The following is a 7,403-nucleotide window of genomic DNA, read 5'->3' on the forward strand; positions in this document are numbered from 1 at the left end:
TGCACAATTGGTGGCTGACTAAATACTTTCTTGTCCCACTGTAAAAGCCTCCACTTTGACTCTGCCGTAACACACTGTACATAGCCCCGCTATTGTTATTTACTGCTGCTCTTTAATTATTTGTTATTCTTATCTCTTAATTTTTCTTAAAACTGCATTGTTGGCTCAGGGCTTGTAAGTAAGCATTTCACTGTAAGGTGAAATTGTATTCTACACCTGTTATATTCGGCGTATGTGACAAATACAATTTGATTTGATTTTATACATTTTTTTTTCATTGAGTTTAGAAACATAATTACATACTTCATTCAGTTTTGGCTTGTTAGCTCTGACAAAGACTTCCTCTGACAAAGACTTCCTCTGACAAAGACTTGGGTTTACACTGAGTAATGGCCCTCAAGCTGTGGGTTTAATGACCAACACTGAGTAATGGCCCTCAAGCTGTGGGTTTAATGACCAACACTGAGTAATGGCCCTCAAGCTGTGGGTTTAATGACCAACACTGAGTAATGGCCCTCAAGCTATGGGTTTAATGACCAACACTAAGTAATGGCCCTCAAGCTGTGGGTTTAATGACCAACACTAAGTAATGGCCCTCAAGCTGTGGGTTTAATGACAAACACTGAGTAATGGCCCTCAAGCTGTGGGTTTAATGACCAACACTGAGTAATGGCCCTCAAGCTGTGGGTTTAATGACCAACACTGAGTAATGGCCCTCAAGCTGTGGGTCTAATGACCAACACTGAGTAATGGCCCTCAAGCTGTGGGTTTAATGACCAACACTGAGTAATGGCCCTCAAGCTGTGGGTTTAATGACCAACACTGAGTAATGGCCCTCAAGCTGTGGGTTTAATGACCAACACTGAGTAATGGCCCTCAAGCTGTTAGATGTGGATTATACACAGCTTTCCCCAAACTCGAATCCTCGGGACTCCAAGAGGTGCAAGTTGGTTGTGCCCTAACACTACACAGCTGATGCAAATGATTAAAGCTCGATAGTTAGTTGTCTATTTGAATCAGCTGTGTGGTGCTTAGGACATAAACCAATAACGTACACACCTTGGAGTCCAGAGGACAACGTTTGGGAAACCCTGGATTACAGGCAGAATTTGTGTGAATTCAAAAGGCTTTTGATCTCCAGTCTTAACCTCCTGCCCTAGCTCTCTGCTCTGCCCCAGCTCTCTGCTCTGCCCTAGCTCTCTGCTCTGCCCCAGCTCTCTGCTCTGCCCCAGCTCTCTGCTCTGCCCCAGCTCTCTGCTCTGCCCCAGCTCTCTGCTCTGCCCTAGCTCTCTGCTCTGCCCCAGCTCTCTGCTCTGCCCCAGCTCTCTGCCCCAGCTCTCTGCTCTGCCCCAGCTCTCTGCTCTGCACCAGCTCTCTGCTCTGCCCCAGCTCTCTGCTCTGCCCTAGCTCTCTGCTCTGCCCTAGCTCTCTGCTCTGCCCCAGCTCTCTGCTCTGCCCCAGCTCTCTGCTCTGCCCCCAGCTCTCTGCTCTGCCCCAGCTCTCTGCTCTGCCCCAGCTCTCTGCTCTGCCCTAGCTCTCTGCTCTGCCCCAGCTCTCTGCTCTGCCCCAGCTCTCTGCCCCAGCTCTCTGCTCTGCCCCAGCTCTCTGCCCCAGCTCTCTGCTCTGCACCAGCTCTCTGCTCTGCCCCAGCTCTCTGCTCTGCCCTAGCTCTCTGCTCTGCCCCAGCTCTCTGCTCTGCCCCAGCTCTCTGCCCCAGCTCTCTGCTCTGCCCCAGCTCTCTGCTCTGCCCCAGCTCTCTGCTCTGCCCCAGCTCTGCTCTGCCCCAGCTCTCTGCACCAGCTCTCTGCCCCAGCTCTCTGCCTCAACTCTTTACACCAGCTCTCTTCCCCAGCTCTTTACACCAGCTCTCTTCCCCAGCTCTTTACACCAGCTCTCTGCCCCAGCTCTTTACACCAGCTCTCTGCCCCAGCTCTCTGCTACGACTCTTTTAGGCTGCTCAATTATTGAAGGTGGGTTACTGCCATCTGCTGGATAGGGCTGAGTGACTGGACTAGGTGAATGGTCTGGATAGGGCTGAGTGACTGGACTGGGTGAATGATCTGGATAGAGCTGAGGGGGGTTCACCCAGGGCGCCATACAAGCTAGAACTGCCACATACGCTTGAAACAAATAGCCAAATGGAAAACTGCAGACAAAAATGCTTTCTGCTACCTAAGATCCGTGAAATGTAAGTTAAACTGGCAATGGAGTGAAGAGCAGACATCTCAATCTCATGAAGAACGCAGAGGGGGGAGAATTCTGGCAGAGGGGGAAGAATTCTGGCAGAGGGGGAGAATTCTGGCAGAGGGGAAGAATTCTGGCAGAGGGGGGAGAATTCTGGCAGAGGGGGAAGAATTCTGGCAGAGGGGGAGAATTCTGGCAGAGGGGGAAGAATTCTGGCAGAGGGGGGAGAATTCTGGCAGAGGGGGAAGAATTCTGGCAGAGGGGGAGAATTCTGGCAGGGGGGAGAATTCTGGCAGAGGGGGAGAATTCTGGCAGAGGGGGGGGAGAATTCTGGCAGAGGGGGGGAGAATTCTGGCAGGGGGGAGAATTCTGGCAGAGGGAGAATTCTGGCAGAGGGGGAGAATTCTGGCAGAGGGGGAGAATTCTGGCAGGGGGAGAATTCTGGCAGAGGGGGAGAATTCTGGCAGAGGGGAGAATTCTGGCAGAGGGGGGAGAATTCTGGCAGGGGGGGAGAATTCTGGTAGAGGGGCGAGAATTCTGGCAGGGGGGGGGGGAATTTTGGCACATAGTATTATATCAAGAATTCAAAAAAAATCTACCCTAACCAAAATATTATTGCAGAAAGCTGTTACAAAAAAAAACATTTTTTTAGAAGAACAGGGAAACCTTTGCCTGTCACCTTTGAGGCACCTGTGATTGCCCTTCAAAACAGCAACAGGAAGAGAAACCTTGGCTGTCACCTTAGAATCAGGGCACCATATCAGGGCACCATATCTGTTAGCGCCATCTTGTTTTCTGACCTGTATTCCCCCCGTGGTCACCATGACATCATGGTGCAGTAGGTCTGATCTGACACATGAACTGTGATGGGGAAAAGTAGTGCACTATATAGAGAATATGATGCCATTTAGGACACAGTCATTGTGTCCACGTGTGACCAAGACTAATCGCTACTGTAGCCCCATTGACTCTAATATAAACAGGAAGGGCTGCAATTTCAACAACAACAACAACGACTTTAAATAATGTCCCCCCCCACATCTCTCTCTCCAATCTCTACCAGATCGATAAGATCTCCCAACATCTGAGAAACAAACAGCAACAGGGAATAGCGACTGTAGGATAGAGGCATTTGCAGTAAAGCACAGGGAGCTTTTGCTGTAGAATAGAGGCATTTACAGTAAAGCACAGGGAGAAGCTTTTGCTATAGGATAGAGGCTTTTACAGTAAAGCACTTGGGGAGAAGCTTTTGCTATAGGATAGAAGCATTTACAGTACAGCACAGCAAGAAGCCTTTGCTATAGGATAGAGGCATTTACAGTAAAGCACAGGGAGAAGCTTTTGCTGTAGAATAGAGGCATTTACAGTAAAGCACAGGGAGAAGCTTTGCTATAGGATAGAGGCATTTACAGTACAGCACAGCAAGAAGCCTTTGCTATAGGATAGAGGCATTTACAGTAAAGCACAGGGAGAAGCTTTTGCTGTAGAATAGAGGCATTTACAGTAAAGCACAGGGAGAAGCTTTTGCTATAGGATAGAGGCATTTACAGTACAGCAAGAAGCCTTTTCTGTAGGATAGAGGATTTTACAGTACAGCACAGTGAGAAGCCTTTGCTGTAGGATAGAGGATTTTACAGTACAGCACAGCGAGAAGCCTTTGCTGTAGGATAGAGGATTTTACAGTAAAGCACACCTCCTATCTGATATGACTAGAGGGCGACTTTCTTCAGAGGATTACTTCATCTTCACAAAAGGACATCTGAGGCTTGGAGACTTTCTGTCCTCGTCAAGTATTAACACAAAAAAAATATAATACATTCAAAACAACAACCAAAATAAATTAAACAGTTTTATTCTCAAATCATAAAATCTCAAAGTTGAAATAGACAAAAGACGTCCAAACAAATGGAAGCGATGTTTGTGGAAGAACTGAGAGCTGACTGGTCTCCCTGGGAATAATTATCATAGCTTTCCATCATTTAGACTTTACAGATCAATAATAATATATAATCTGAGGAGCATGTAAAAAAACAAGATGGAAGACAGAAGCTGATCAATCAGAACACTGAATGTTCCAGAGGTTCCAGGGGTTCCAGGGGTTCCAGGGGTTCCAGAGGTTCGGTTGCTGACCAGGCAACAAGGGACGATTCTGATTCCGTGTCCAGTTTACCTCAACATTGGCCCACCCATTATCACATGCAAATGACAACACTGGGGCATAAATATTCATTTGGAATAGGGATTGTTTCATGTCCTTTTTGACCGGGTATAGAAAAGTGTTGAAATAAACGGAGTTCATTGGTTTGAGCCCTTGGGATTGGCATTTGAATTGACTGCAATTCCCTTACATAGACAACATCGAAGTCAGTCGTTCCCATAAGATCTGATCTAGGATCTGTCCCCCAACCACTAATAATATCCATCCTCCAAACAGACCACACAAAATAATTTACGACCAGGATCAGCGCTTAGGGACCATCAGATCAACACACACACTGGTTTATAGAACAGCACATGAATAAAACACGTGTTTAAAGAATAGCAAACAGTACAATTTAAAATAATTGAAGTGTCTTTGTCCACAGACTAGGAGACAGGCCTCAGCATCTTCAGATTAGGTGGAGGAGGAAGGGGGACTCTCTGGGTGTCTTAACGTAGCTTCCTCACCTCATCTCCATCTTCCTAGAATGACGCTGAAGAAGTGACAGAATGATAAGAAAATACCGCCATGTTTCCTGTTGTATATTATATAACCTGTGTTTTCTGCAGAAAGCCCATTCCCGCCAACCACCTTTATTGTTATGATGAGATACTTAAAAAAAAAAAAAAAAATGGTTGAGATTGTAGAGCATACTTCTTCATCCGTCTCTCTGTGGGGGTGATTTTCAGAGGTGGCACCACAGGAGGGGTTTTCCTAGGGGGGGGGCCCCCCCCAGAGTTTTTCCTGAACTGGTAGGCTAACCCAACCAGGTAAAACTCCAGAACCTAAGTCGTAGGGTATGACATAGTAATAGAAATAAAACGGTTGCATGTGGGCAGATTGTTATTTCCCAACATCCTGGTTTAAAAATGATTTATTCTTTAAATACTAATCAACAACTGTGATTGGCCAATAGAACCAACAGTGCTGACTGCATGCACGGTTAAAAAGTGTGGGCCTTTTAACATCTGTAATTGAAAAGTGACTCGTACAGGATGTCATCACTATTGTGTTCATCGATTGATTTCAGGTCAATCATTTTGGATTGATACGGTCTGGGTAGACGAGCCACCCGAAGTCGGAAAATATAAAAATCAAATTTGATCACAGTCACATTTTCTTTTAACACAAATAAAATAGGCCTATTTTAGGCTATAAATACAAATCTTTGGCTATAAAAACACCACATTACCGCTTCGTTTCACCTGGCCAGAAGAGACCAGAGTGCATAGGTTTCTCTAGGCCACCTGTAGCTGTGGTCGTTATCAGTAGACTACAGTTGATCAGACTGAAGCACGAGTTGACAAATCATAAAGGCAAAATCATTCTAAACAACAGTAATCTTCAATGCTTTTGTGTCAATATTTTTTATTAAACCGAATTGAAAAAGTGTTGGGGTAAATGCCAGCCACCCTGCTGTGCTGATCTCTGCAACGTGGATATATGGAAATAAATGTGCACATATATATTTCTTAATTTGTAGCAGTATGTTATTATTTAAAAAAAATAATAATAATTTTTTAAAGAGTTGGTGGCAGGAATGGGCTTCCATAGTTTTCAGATCAGTGTGGATGGAGAGGGAGGAGGAGACGAGGAGAGGAGATGAGGAGACGAGGAGAGGAGATGAGGAGAAGAAGCTACTGTAGAGTGTTGACATGCAGCCCCTCAAGAGGCCGTTTCACAGCGGTGGTTGAACAGGACCTCTACGACCTTGGGGTCAGCCATAGTTGAAAGGTCACCTAGATCCTTCTCGTTCCGGGCGATCTGCCTCAGGACCCGCCTCATGATCTTACCTGAGGATGAGATATTTTGTAAAATAAAATGAAAATAATAAATAAAAATGTAAAAGACAAAATGTCCATAAAAGTATTTTTAAATTATTTATTTTTTAAAAAGTGGTAGAAATCAGGAATGAGGTAACACGTACCAGATCGTGTTTTAGGAAGTCCAGGAGCGTTCTGGATGAAGTCTGGGGTTGCGATCGGACCAATCTTCTCCCTCACTAACAAGACATGTTTTGTTGTTGTGTTAAATCAAGAACCCAAAAATAATGTTGTACTCCTGTTTACAGCAAATCAAATGTTATTGGTTGCATACACATGGTTAGCAGATGGTATTGGTCACATACACATGGTTAGCAGATGGTATTGGTCACATGGTTAGCAGATGGTATTGGTCACATACACATGGTTAGCAGATGGTATTGGTCACATACACATGGTTAGCAGATGGTATTGGTCACATGGTTAGCAGATGGTATTGGTCACATACACATGGTTAGCAGATGGTATTGGTCACATGGTTAGCAGATGGTATTGGTCACATACACATGGTTAGCAGATGGTATTGGTCACATACACATGGTTAGCAGATGGTATTGGTCACATACACACGGTTAGCAGATGGTATTGGTCACATGGTTAGCAGATGGTATTGGTCACATACACATGGTTAGCAGATGGTATTGGTCACATGGTTAGCAGATGGTATTGGTCACATACACAAGGTTAGCAGATGGTATTGGTCACATACACATGGTTAGCAGATGTTATTGGTCACATACACGTGTTTAACAGATGTTATTGGTCACATACAAGTGTTCAGTGTTAGTTCTACAAGGGGTAACCTGTAATCTAGTGTTAGTTCTACAAGGGGTAACCTGTAATCTAGTGTTAGTTCTACAAGGGGTAACCTGTAATCTAGTGTTAGTTCTACAAGGGGTAACCTGTAATCTAGTGTTAGTTCTACAAGGGGTAACCTGTAATCTAGGGTTAGTTCTACAAGGGTAACCTGTAATCTAGTGTTAGTTCTACAAGGGGTAACCTGTAATCTAGTGTTAGTTCTACAAGGGGTAACCTGTAATCTAGTGTTAGTTCTACAAGGGGTAACCTGTAATCTAGTGTTAGTTCTACAAGGGTAACCTGTAATCTAGTGTTAGTTCTACAAGGGTAACCTGTAATCTAGTGTTAGTGTTAGTTCTACAGGGGTAACCTGTAATCTAGTGTTAGTTCTACAAGGG

The 7,403-nt window shown here is 44.8% G+C and overlaps 1 long non-coding RNA gene across 1 annotated transcript; it reads right to left on the reverse strand.

The window, feature by feature from the left end:
* Nucleotides 1-4,020: 4,020 nt before the first annotated feature.
* Nucleotides 4,021-6,448, reverse strand: LOC135534673 (uncharacterized). Its single transcript, XR_010454722.1, has 2 exons — nt 6,312-6,448; nt 4,021-6,177 (listed from the first exon to the last, which is right to left on the reverse strand). It is a non-coding gene; the product is annotated as an uncharacterized LOC135534673 (long non-coding RNA).
* Between the last annotated feature and the right edge of the window lie 955 nt (nt 6,449-7,403).

This window comes from Oncorhynchus masou, unplaced genomic scaffold, assembly GCF_036934945.1.
Source record: "Oncorhynchus masou masou isolate Uvic2021 unplaced genomic scaffold, UVic_Omas_1.1 unplaced_scaffold_3787, whole genome shotgun sequence".
Lineage (NCBI taxonomy): Eukaryota > Metazoa > Chordata > Actinopteri > Salmoniformes > Salmonidae > Oncorhynchus > Oncorhynchus masou.